We start from the raw sequence: 14094 nt of genomic DNA on the forward strand, positions 1-14094 counted from the left end.
CCTTAGTACAAATGTGCACATAAAAAAAGTTACAGCCCTTTGAAGTTACAAAATGAAAATCGATTTTTTCCAATATATCGAAAACTATTAGAGATATTTTATTGAAAATAGACATGTGGCATTCTAATAGTAGTAGTATCTTAAGGAAAAATTATAGTGAAATTTGGACACCCCATAAAAATTTTATGGGGGTTTTGTTCCTTTAAACCCCCCTAAACTTTTGTGTCCGTTCCAATTTAATTATTATTGTAGTACCGTTAGTTAAACACAATATTTTAAAAACTTTTTTGCCTCTTAGTACTTTTTCGAAAAGTCAGTTCTTATCGAGATATTTTGAATATTTGTCAAATCCACCACATATTTGTATATAACTAAGTACGATTATGGAGACTTGGTAATAAAATGAAAATTTATTTATGATTTACATTTTTAGGTATATTTTGAACCATATTAAAAAAGAAGTAATATCTCGATGAAAAGCGCCTTCTCGAAAAAATACAAAGAGGCAAAAAAGTTTTAAAAACACTGTGTTTAACTAATGGTACTGCAGTAAAATTTTAATTGGAACATACACAAACATTTGGGGGGTTTAAAGGAACAAAACCCCCATAAAATTTTTATGTAAACATATTAAAAAAGAAGCCACAACTCGATAAAAACTGCCTTATCAAAAAAATACTAAGAGGCAAAAAAGTTTTAGAAGTATTGAATTTAACTAATGGTACCACAATAATAATTTAATTGCAACGTACACAAAAGTTTAGGGGGGTTTAAGGGGACAAAACCCCCATAAAATTTTATGGGGTGCACAAATTTCACCTATAATTCTTTTTTAAGATGTTCCTGCCATAAGAATGCCACACGTACATTTTCAATAAAAAATCTCTAATAATTTTCGATATATTCGAAAAAATCGATTTTCATTTTGTAACTTCAAAGGGCTGTAACTATTTTTATGTGCATATTTGTACTAAGGTAAATTAGGTTCATTCGAACTATATTTGGTCTCAGAATATGTGATTTAATTTATGACCTGTATTTTCGTTACACCCTGTATATTAATAATAGAGGTATGCAAAGTCCGCAGATAGTGTGCTACCTTTTTTATAAACAAAATGGCGCTCTAAAATCGTGTTTTTTTTTATTTTTGCTCTATAACTCCAAAGATTTTAACTTTACACCAAAAACACCCAAATAAAAATTCACCATAATTAAATTCTGCATGTGTTTTCCCGATTTACTTCGACGAAAATTTTCCCCGGAAAATGCGGGTTTTCCAACAAAATTTTTAATTTTCAACTAAAATTTTAGATAAGTAATTGTTTATCAATAATTAAACAACTTGGTAATATAAAAGCTCTTTTCATGTAGATTATAATTCCAAAAGCCGATTGAAATTGAATGAACAGTTTAGCAACAATTGAATTATTAATTAATAATTTACGGTCGCTATAATTTCCACAATAATCATGATACCTAAAAATAACTATGATTTTTGTATAAAAAGATACTGTACCTATCTAATGTACTTTAGAGAATTGAAATTGGACTATTTAATCGGCCTCAGGAATATATTAAAATTATAAACAATTTTTTGGCTTATAAACAAATAGAATATCTCGGGAAATATTAAATTAAATTAAATCATAAAAACGGTATTAGAAAAGAAGCGGCAGGACGCTTCCTTTAAAAGAAAAAAGTTTAATTGTGATGCGTGGTTTCTGAGACACAACCGGTCACACTTGACCGGCATTTACGGCAAAAATATAAAAAATGGAATCATAATTTTCGAACCATCACCTTTTTATTTTTATTGTCTTTCTCCACACCAATTTTCATATCTTTAAAATACTCATAACATATATTATTATAATAAAAACTATCGATATTACGAGTGAAAATTGCCAAAAATAGCAAAATTCCAATGAAAAATTAGGTTGGAGAAAATGTAATATCAAAGTTCAAAATCGGCCTATGTTAAAAAAAAATGCATTTTCTTGGCTTCTCATGGAGCAATTTTCTTCATTCTTTTTTTGTTCCCAACTAACTCGAGTAGAGCCATCTAACTAACGCATTGTTAAATGTCAAAGTTGCTTTTGTTTTGTTATAATAAATTAATTGATTTATTATAACAAAATTTTTTAATTTGGTTAAATAAAGATTGTTTAAATAATTATATAGCTTTCAAATGAGAATATTTGTGTTTTTAACGTTAAAAGGTACACATGTTGTAAGTTTATCTAAAAAAAGTCTACAACTGGAAAAATATGTAGTTTTCTTTTACTTGAGAGAAAATTCCTAAATATTGTAAAAAACAGAAAAACGAGTTATCTAGGAAATAATTTATATAGGAGAAAAATTGATTTATTATAACAAAATTTTTTAATTTGTTTAAATAAAGATTGTTTAAATAATTATATAGCTTTCAAATGAGAATATTTGTGTTTTTAACGTTAAAAGGTACACATGTAAGTTTATCTAAAAAAAGTCTACAACTGGAAAAATATGTAGTTTTCTTTTACTTGAGAGAGAATTCCTAAATATTGTAAAAAACAGAAAAACGAGTTATCTAGGAAATAATTTACATAGGAGAAAGATACAACATTTTATGACTCATAATGGAAGGGAAAGTGGAAGGAAGAAGAGGTTCAGGAAGAAGAAAATGCTCCTGGCTGAAGAACGTGAGAGACTGGACAGGTATTGACACACATTCGATACTAAGAACCGCTCAAGATAGAGAACAATTTTCTGTAGTTATAGCCAACCTTCAGTAATGGAGAAGGCACCTTAAGAAGAAGATAAAAAATATATAATTCAAAATGTTAGCAAACAACAGTTATTTGAAAAATTATTAATATTGCTAAAATGATTATATTATAAATAATAGTATTGTAGTTAATTGTTAAAATTAAATACCATTTGTTTCATTCGGAGGGAAAAGTACAGGTTACAACAAAAAACTAAAAAAAGCCGAGTTGAAAAGACATTATAAGTAAAAGAACAGGCAAAATAATATGAACTGTACTAGTAATAGGCTACGGTACTGAAAAATAAAAATATTAATGCCTGGTTGCACCAACAAATTTTAAGCTTCAGCTTAACCTAGCTCATCTTATAGATAGGGCCGATTTAAGTGTCACATACGTTGCACCATAATTTTCAATTCTTATCAATGCAATCCACATGACAATTCATGATGGCAAGCTGAAAATTGATCTAAGACTCAATGGTGCAACGCATATGTTTCGTTAATGCACGCCTTAAGCTTAAGATCTGTTGGTGCAACCAGGCATAAGAATACAACAAATAAACTTCTAGATCGTTCAATTCATTATTCATTATTCTCTTATAATAAATATCATATCTAAACTCTAAAAACTCACTTTTCTAGCTTCTTTGTTTGCAAAATCTTTAATCAAATTTTTAAAGTCTAAGGCTTGAAAAAGCTCAGCATTTGAAAAAAAAACTGGCCGAACTAGACAATCTAGAATCTTCGTCAGAAGTCGAGTTATTCAAGTAGTTTTTTATTCTTTCCAACACGCTGAATGATCTTTCTCCAGATGCATTAGATGTCATTATTCATAGTAGAATGCGCAAAGCTGTCACCACATTCGGCAATAATGTTAACTGTTTTTCATGAATGATTTTCAGATACTCCAAAAGTGTATTTCTCGGAGGCTTGGTAATCTTGTTGTCATGAGGTTCTCTTTCTTTATCAAATATACCTTCAACAAAGCCTTTGAACTGTACACACTCTTCTCCAAAGTCGCCATCTATGTCGATTCGATACTTTTTAGTCAAAATAGAAACGTTTACCCCGATTTCTTCATTGGAAATTGATAATAAGTTGTTTTAAATCCATATTCTTCATTAAGACTGAAATAAACTTCGGACCTTTCATTCAATTCTGAATAAAGCGTGTCAATTACAACATTGAATCTTCAAGTTTTCTTTGCCATTAAAGATGGGTTCAGTGGATTTATCTTCTTTGTCTTAGCCAGGGAGAGCTTTTCTTTTCGGGCGTCTTTTTATTTCAAGAATATGGGTTTCATTTTTAGACAACTCTTTTCCTCTTTTTTCATAGGGATCAAAGTTGTCTCTCAGACTCAATGCATACTCCTTTAGAGATTTGTATGTTGTAAGTCACATTCAAGTCTGTAGCAGTTAATGTTTTGCTACTCTTGTCAAAACTTTGTAAAATACCGTACCACGTGTTTAGCAGAATAGCCATTCTCTTATTTGAAAAAGTGTTTACTGATTTCAATTCAATTAGTAAAATTTTTTTACCAAAAATTTTTTTTTACAAAACGCTGCGGCCCCTTTTTTTCTTGAGGCTTTAGGCCGCGGCCTAGTCGGCCTAGACCTAGTCGGCCGCGGCCTAGTCGGTTTTCATGATTTAATTTAATTTAATATTTCCCGATATATTCTATTTGTTTATAAGCCAAAAAATTGTTTATAATTTTAAAATATTCCTGAGGCCGCTTAAATAGTCCAATTTCAATTCTGTAAAGTACATTAGATAGGTACAGTTTCTTTTTATACAAAAATCATAGTTATTCTTATGTATCATAAATTATTGTGGTTATTATAGCGAACGTAAATTTTTAATTAACAATTCAATTGCTGCTAAACTGTTTACTCAATTTCCACCGGCTTCTGGAATTATAATCTATACGAAAAGGGCCTTTATATTGCCAAGTTATTTAATTATTGATAAACAATTACTTATCTAAAATTTTAGTTGAAAATTAAAGATTTTGTTGGAAAAAACCCGCATTTTCCGAGGAAAATTTTCGTCGAATTAAATCGGGAAACACAAGTCTCTATGCAGAATTTAATTACGGTGAATTTTTATTTGAGTGTTTTTGGTGTAAAGTTAAAATCTTTAAAGTTATAGAGCAAAAACTGAAAAAAACACGATTTTCGGGCACCATTTTGTTTATAAAAAAGTAGCACACTATCTGCGGACTTTGCATACCGATATTATTAATATATACAATCATAAGATTCGATTCCAGCAATAAAATTGCTGGTAAATAACTTTTCCTTGTATATTGCTAATTAGCCCAGAGTATAATATGTAATATATTTAATATAGCGTTAGAAAATACTATGTATAACAGATGCTGAGTTACACAATAGGGGAACAATCTACGTCAACGCAGATTATGGCTTATACATACTGACTATTTCACTGATGACAGTCCCATTCGCATTATTTCATTTCTATATGATTTCATATAAAGGTTGATACGTTCTGTTTCTTACTAGCTCTCATGTAGGTATATGAATATTGAATACCTCTCTATTGAGGTTAAATCTTGGTACCTAGTTCTCTACAATTTTCTAGAACAAAAGAACCATATTACGTTAACGTTGGCAATTAAATTGGCGAGTTGTTTACAGTCTTTAGCTATTCAGCACTGCGTATTCCTGTCCAATCGTAAATGTTCTTGAGCCATGATATCTGCTTCCTTCCAATTCCTCTGCGGCTCTCGATTTTACCTTTCGTGATAAGCTGAATGATTATGTACCGGTTTGGTACAGCTTCGGTTGTCTGCATCGCTGTCCAGAGAATATTCTTCTATGCAATCACATCTCAGACTTCTCTAGGCGATTGACTGTATCAGATTTCAGAGTTCAGGTTTCTGACATGGTACAACACTGACCAAAATACAGCAAATACAGCATTTTATCAATCTTTGACCTAATTTTAGGTTCAAGCTGTAGTTAAAGAAGAATGATTTCATGTTTAGGAACGTTGTGAAATCACTTGAATTCTGCATTTGATCTCTTAACTTGGGTCTAGTTAGTCTGTAATGTAGCATTTCAGATGTTTAAAGTGAGTATCTCTCAATGTTTTGTTGCTCTTTTTGTAGGGAAGCATTGTCGTGAGGATTGCGACTAAATATCATGTATTTTGTCTTAAAAGCATTGATTTTTAGACCCATTTCTCTTACTGTTATGTTTACTCAATTCAATAACTCTTGAAGGCCCTGGAGACTGTGTAGCAGTCCCAAGAAAGGGCGCTATTTTAATGTAGCACGCCTATGGATAACAAAGGCAAAAAAATATGTAACATGACAAATTTAACAAAATATAAAGATATACTTGGTGCTACTTAACTTTTTGATATATACCTCGGTAGCTCTAAGTCTTCAGAGGCCTAGGGGTGTGGATTCTTAATAGATGTTAAATAAAATTGAAACTCATTTGCTTGGGGGGCACCATAATTAAAAAAAAGAAAATATCATATTATATGTTTACTTATAAAAAAAAATATTAAATTTTTGCCGGTCGAATTTTGTCGAATGCCGGTTATTTGAAATATCTGTACTTACCGTAGGCTACTTTCATGCGTGATAACTTACTTTATAAGGACGATAGAGATTGGTAAAGAAAATCTGGTAATTAAACATAATTCTTACTTTATTGAGCAGCAAGGCAAAGCCTGCTGACGGAAAGGCACAAACTTCTTATTCTAGCTCTCTAGAACTGATCGCTCTTCTCGACTACTTAGAACTGATCTTTCATAACTCATCTCGATTATCTTCGAACTCCTGTACCACCCAAAACTCATTCCATCCCCCCATTTTTCTATCCTACTACTGGTTTTACCAATCAAAAAAATTCGCCAATTTCCACTCTTATCTCAAAACGAATAGAAAAGGTTTAAGGAAACTTCAACCACGCCTTCAAAGGTAATAACTCTTTCTTTCGCAAATAGGATTCAATCAACCAAATTCTGATATCTATGTCTCAGCTCAAAATTCTCCCAGGCTTTTTCGCTGATTCAGCTTTTCGCAGAGCTGGCTCACTAGATACCAACAAGTATATTATATAAACAACTCAGAACCACTTAATCTCTGTTAAGGAATTCTCAACATAAATAAATGATCATACAGAAGTAAAAAACTTCATTTGTACAGTGGTATAAAAAGTTTATTAAAAACTATTAAAAGTCATCCAAAAGGATCTGCAAAACGTTTTCGATCTAGATCAGATCATCTTCAGTGCGTTCTGCCTAGTACATGGAACTAGCAACCTTATGAAAATGGTAACATCGAGAAATATGGTTTACATCAGCGGTTCTCAATCTGTGGTACATGTACCACTGGTGGTACATATCAATATTTGAGGTGGTACACAAAACGCAAAAACAGCCAAAATCAGCACCACTATTATAGTTAATTAGATCACCTAGCTAGATAGGTATTTCAGTTAGGTGGTACCAAAAATAACAAAAAGTATTTGGTGGTACATGACTTAAAAAGATTGAGAACCTCTGGTTTACATGATAATTCTATAATATTTATAGCGACTCCAAGTCGATGTTAAAGGATTAATTTATGTGTTAGGAGTGCTCAAAGGGCAACATGGTTCCCTGCTCGATAAAAAATCGTGGTTCTTGCCAGTTCAATGGACACAGACCAACAAAGGTGAAGGAGATGACAATCCAATTATTAGACAGAAGTGACATGACAAGACAGGTAGTCAATTTTTGGTTATGAATATAAAATAGTGTTTTTAGAATTTAGATTATTAGTTAAACTGAATGTAGATTAATAACTGTATTAAGTGAAATTTAAATTATAATAAATTAGTAATATAATGAAAAATCGAAAAGGCTACTCTCTGTTACAGAAAGAACTGTTGTTACTGTTAAATTTATAAAAATATTACTCATAGTAGAGTCAGTGACGTCACTGGTGACAGTTGTGAAAGAAGACGAATATTTAATTTAATTTGAAATAAAAAGTGAAAGAAAATTAATTCAATGTGAACAACCTAAAGACCTATAAAGGTAAGGTACATAGTAATGTTGTAAAAATACAAGAGTAATGATGTAAAAATAGAAAGAGTATTGTTGGTTGCCTATTGTTGTAGTTGTGATCGTTGTTGCAAATTGAAAAAATATTTAAATTTAAATTTATTGTCTGAATTAGTGAACTGATAATTTGAAATTTATAGAAGGTAATGGAATAAACAGATTGAAATGTATGAAATATAAAATACTGTAAAAGATTTACGGATTTAAAAGTGTACATTTGAATGAAAGTTATGTAATCCAGGTTGAATGTTGGGATTATTTTCGATATGAAGTAAAAATTCTAGATGAACTGATTCACTAAATTGATAAACTGAAAATTTGAAATTGTATAGTTAGTAACGGTGTAACAGATTGAAATATTGTCGAAAGAAGTTAATGAATAGTGTTGAAAAAGAAAAGAATAACTAGAGCAAGAAGTGCAAGGGGAGCCGAAAAGACAGAGACACGAGGCATGGCAATGTAACTTTGTGGTTGGTAAAAAATTTTTAATAAAGGAGGTTGAAAAGGAAAGAAGGTAAACTGTATTGGGGATGGCAATAACTTTGTGTTTGGGATAATATATGAAGGAAAAATTGGAAATGAAAAAAGGTAGGCTGTGTTAAGGAAGGTATAGTTAAAGGGGGGAAAGAGAAAGAAAAAGAATCCAAGGGCATATTGAAAAAGTGTTAATGGGTGATTAGTAAGGAAATAATAAATGTTAGATGCTAGTGGGGTGAAAGGAAAGAGGAAACACAGTAAAGAAAATGATTAAAAGAAAAGGAAAAGAAAGAAGGGAATGGGGAATTATAAAATATATCAAAATTATTGTTAGGGAAATAATTGTCGGTGGATAGGAGTAAAAGGTCGATTTAAAGTAGTTTGGCGGTTAACGCAATTGGGGCTAGTCCTCATGTCTCTAGAAATCTCAAGGTCCTCATACAAATCCAACCGTAAAGAGTTCTTATCCTGGATGTTATGAATTAATTTGACACCATCAGGGATGGTAAGATGGTGTTTATTAACTTTAAGGTGATGGGAGAAAGCTGATGTATTATCTATTTTGGAATGTTTGGCAGATCTGGTTGAAAGTGATATATAAGTCCTACCTATATAAGAAGCATCCCAATCGGAACAAGTCAATCTGTAAACTCCACTACGGTCCATATAGTGTACTGTATCTTTGGTATTTGTGAAAAAATGATTAAGAGTATTTCTAACCTTAAAATAAATATGTATGTTATCAGAAGAGTTGGATATAATGCGTTTAATCTTTTCAGGTAAAGTGGGGTTGTTAAATGGTAGTGACCTATAAATTGGGGAAGAAGAGGAAGCCTGACGATAAGCAGAGTTATGTAGTAATCTAGATTCTCGTTTACGGATGAGTTTGTCTATTATATTGGAATCATAACCATTGTTGACAGCTATTTGTTTTATGATGTTAAGTTCTGTATTGAAAGAGTCATTTGACATAGGTATGGAAACAAGTCTATGTATGAAACTTCTAAATGCAGCTAATTTGTGTGATAGTGGGTGATTGGAAGAGAAATGAATGACATGGTCAGTTTGGGTCGGTTTACGAAAGATACCAAAGTTGAATTGGTCATTAAGTCTGGTGATATATAAATCAAGAAAATTAATGGCCTGAGAAGATTCTAGTTCCATGGTGAATTTGATATTAGGGTGGATTTGATTAATTTTAAGAAGTAATTGTTGAGCTGAGGTCTGATCACCAGAAATTAGAAGTAAACAATCGTCTACATAACGGAACCAGTGTAAAATTTCTGGATTTTTCATGATGTGATTGGACTCTAAATGATCCATAAAGACATCAGCTAGGAACGGGGACAAGCAACTGCCCATAGCTAGACCATCGGGTTGTTTGTAAAATTTGTTGTTAAATTGGAAGAAATCTTGAGATAGACATAGTTCAAGGATATCTAATATCGAAGAAATGACATTGGGCTGAATAGACTTGTTGACTAAGAGTGTTTTTACCAGACTTAAAGTTTCAATTTTAGGCACTGAAGTGAATAAGTTGCTAACGTCAAAAGAAAGCATAGTAATGTCCGGATTAAGATTAATGAGTTGAAGTTTATCAACTAATTGGCATGAATTTAATACAGTAAACTGGGGAGTGAAATTGATTAAGTTTTTTAAGGTAGTAAGTATGATTAAGGTAGTATTTAGATAAAATAGACACTGGAGTATTGATGAAACTGGCGACGGGACGAATGGGAATTCCAACTTTATGTATCTTAGGCAAACCGTATAGTCTTGGGATAAGAGGGTTACCAGGGAGTTTGCTGTAAGAAGCGTCATGATTAGATAAGAAATCTGATTGGTTTTTAATATTATCTTTTAATTTGGTTATGAATCTTTTAGTAGGATCAGATGGTAAGAGAGTGAAGTTATTGTCATCTAAAAAAGATGAAACTTTATTGTTGTATGAATCACGGTCTAGAATGACTAAACAATTACCTTTGTCAGCCTTAGAAAAGACTAAATTGTGACTATTGATTTTGAGTTTAATTGATTTAAGAGTCTTTAGATGAAGTTGTGCTTATTTGAAAGAAAGATTATGAGGAAAAGAAGAGTTAATAGATGCTGAAGAATTTAAAGATGTAGAAATCTTATTTTTAAATTTATTAATATAACGGTAACAGGAATTTCTAATTGGCTTTCTTTGGGAAAGAGATAATGATAGATTTTGGATTACTATATCAGTCTCAATGGATAAATTCTCTAGATCATGTAAAGATAAATCTTATGGAACGGAATATTTGAGACCATCGTTTAGTAATTTCATCTCATCTTCTGTAAAGCTGACATCGGTAAGGTTTTTCACTCTAGGGTGGAATTGAAAATCTGAGAATTTTTTTAGGCCATCCCTAACACAGTTTACCTTCTTTCCTTTCCAACCTCCTTTATTAAAAATTTTTTACCAACCACAAAGTTACATTGCCATGCCTCGTGTCTTTGTCTTTTCGGTTCCCCTTGCACTTCTTGCTCTAGTTATTCTTTTCTTTTTCAACACTATTCATTAACTTCTTTCGACAATATTTCAATCTGTTACACCGTTACTAACTATACAATTTCAAATTTTCAGTTTATCAATTTAGTGAATCAGTTCATCTAGAATTTTTACTTCATATCGAAAATAATCCCAACATTCAACCTGGATTACATATCTTTCATTCAAATGTACACTTTTAAATCCGTAAATCTTTTACAGTATTTTATATTTCATACATTTCAATCTGTTTATTCTGTGGCCGGTTTGCGGGATGCAAAGTAGTCGGGGCACACTTTAAACTATTTTATTGGTTTATTTACAACAAACTACCTAATAAAATAAGTAAGAAAAATTATGACAGTTGTATTCTAAGTTTCTAAAATCTTCTGACAGACGTCCGTCAATCCGTCTCCTCTTCTTTCCCCAGCCGGTCAACACATATGTGGTCGTAGGCTAACTGTCAATCTGCCACAGGGCTCCCCTCCAGTGAAGAACCTACTGGTTTCGAACGGCAATGTTGACCGTGTTACTCATCAGACGGTTGGCATATACATGTTCTTCCTGCACCTGTTGGGCCGCTGGAATATATGCTGGCTTGAGTCGGTCCATGGAAATTCTCTGAGGAACATTTTTGACATCTACAGTTAGAAACTTGTCACTTCGTTCCAACACTCTGAACGGGCCGGTATAGTGAGGTGTAAGCGGAGGCTTTACTTTATCAGTCCGCACAAACACATGACTCGTAGTCTGCAGATCCGGATGGACAAAGGCAGTGCGGACTGAGTGGTTGCTCGTCGGTATAGGCCGCAATGCTCCCATGGTCTGACGTAGTCGTTGGACAAAACTATGCTCGTCGGGTGTAGCAGCACTAGGGACAAGCAGCTGTCCAGGGAGACATATTGGTTTACCATACACTAACTCGGAGGCTGTACACGCAATGTCCTGTTTGAAAGTGTTTCGAAGGCTTAGCATGACCAGAGGGAGGGCGTCAACCCACGATACTGTGTCCGCGGCGATGAGAGCAGCCTTAAGGGTTCGGTGGAAACGTTCAATACATCCATTTGACTGTGGGTGGTAGGCAGTGGTTTTAATATGTTGTACACCTAGCAATCTATTGAGCTGGCGAAATAAGTGGCTCTCAAATTGCCTACCTCGATCCGTTGTTATGGTTGCTGGCACACCAAACCGAGATATCCATCCCTCAAGGAGCTTCTGCGCAACAACTTCGGCTGTAATTTCCAAGATAGGTATGGCCTCGGGCCATCTTGTGAAACGATCGATGATTGTGAGCAGGTATCGAAAGTTCTGATTTGTTGGAAGTGGGCCCACAATGTCGACATGTATGTGTGCGAATCGATCGTCTGGCATTCCTATAGGTGTCACAGGTGTAACAGTGTGACGTCCAATTTTGGCACGTTGACATTGGATGCACTCTCGTGACCACTGCTTGACTTGGCGATTCATGTTATGCCACACAAAGCGTTCGGCAATCATTCGTAATGTAGCAGCATGTCCTGGGTGGGACTGCGTGTGGAACTTCAGGAAAACGTCTCTCTGGAACACAGCTGGCACATAAACTCGTATACGACCATCTTGGACTGAACAATAAATAGGTCGTTGGCTATCTGGTAGAACTATTCGCTGAAGTTGTAAGGAGCTAGCAGGATCGTTCAGAGTTTGTTGGAGAGTCTCATCTGTAGTCTGAGCTTCGGATAGCCGGTTATAGTCAATCGTAATGGGTGTTGTGACAGCGTCTACTTCGGGTCGTGAGAGACAATCGGCAACGATATTGGCTGCACCCTGAATATGTCGAATGTCGGTCGAGAATTGTCCAATAAATTCTAGTTGGCGTATCTGTCGTGGGGACTGCCGCTCATGTCGCTGTTGGAAGGCAAACGTTAAAGGCTTGTGGTCAGTATAAATGGTAAACGGCATGCCCTCAAGAAAATGGCGGAAGTGATGTATGCCACTGAATATGGCCAGCAGCTCTCGGTCATAAGTGCTATAGTTTCGCTCCGTCTTAGAAAGCTTTCTAGAGAAGAAAGCGATGGGTTGTAGATGTTCACCTATAAGCTGTTGCAAAACACCGCCGATGGCAACATCTGAGGCATCAACTGACATGTTCAATTGGGCATTCGGTGCTGGGAAAACCAATTCAGTCGACGCGGCCAAGAGTTCTTTGACTTTGGAGAAAGCTGCTGCAGCTGCTGGTGTTAATGTCAGTTCTTGCTTCTTTTTCTTTTGCTGAGACAGTAAGTCGGTTAATGGCATTAGTTCATTCGCAGCATTTGGTAACCAACGTCTGTAGAAATTGAGCATACCCATAAACCTTCGTAGCTGTCGATAGGTCGTAGGTTGTGGAAAGTTGCGAATTGCGCCTACTTTAGCCGGCAATGGACGAACGCCAGTTGAGGAGACCGTGGCACCCAGGAAGTTTACTTCACTTTCACGGAATTTTGATTTATCCTTATTGATTTGAAGTCCATTTGCTTCCAGAATCCGAAGTACTGATGCCAGGTGTTTCTCATGCTCGGTATCAGTCTCCGAGGCAACCAAAATATCGTCGATGTATACATACACATATGGGCATTCTCGAAAAAGGTGATCGAGGTACCTCTGGAACGTCTGGGCAGCATTTCGCAAACCGAATGGCATTCGGAGAAACTCGTAAAGTCCAAAGGGGGTTATTACAGCCGTCTTTTGTACATCCTTCGGGTGGACTGGAATTTGGTAAAAAGCACGTACCAAATCAATACAAGAGAAAATTCTCTTTCCATGTAGCTGGTTAGCAAAATCCTGGATGTGCGGTATTGGGTAGCGATCTGGTTTGGTCATGGCATTTAGACGGCGAAAATCTCCACAGGCTCGCCATCGTCCATTGGACTTCTTAACCAAGTGAAGCGGACTAGCCCAAGATGACTTTGATGGTCGGATAATGCCTGCCTGCATCAGCTCATTGAATTCTGCTCGTGCAGCTTGAAAACGATCTGGTGGAAGTCTTCGTGGTTTAGAAAATACTGGTGTACCTCGAGTCTCAATATAGTGCTGGACCCTTTCAGTATCCTCTGGTATAGTGGCTGCCGGACGATCGTAAGGATGGGCAGTGGATAGGCCTACTTCTGGTACTTTAACACGACGAGACACACAGGTAATACTGCTTGACATATTTGAGCTTACTAGTCGTTTGTTTCTCATGTCAACACTAATACCATAATGTGTAAGAAAATCGGCTCCTAGTATGGGTGTGGTGACATCTGCGACTACAAAAGTC

The sequence above is a fragment of the Diabrotica virgifera genome, chromosome 8 (assembly GCF_917563875.1).
Source record: "Diabrotica virgifera virgifera chromosome 8, PGI_DIABVI_V3a".
In the NCBI taxonomy this organism is placed as follows: domain Eukaryota; kingdom Metazoa; phylum Arthropoda; class Insecta; order Coleoptera; family Chrysomelidae; genus Diabrotica; species Diabrotica virgifera.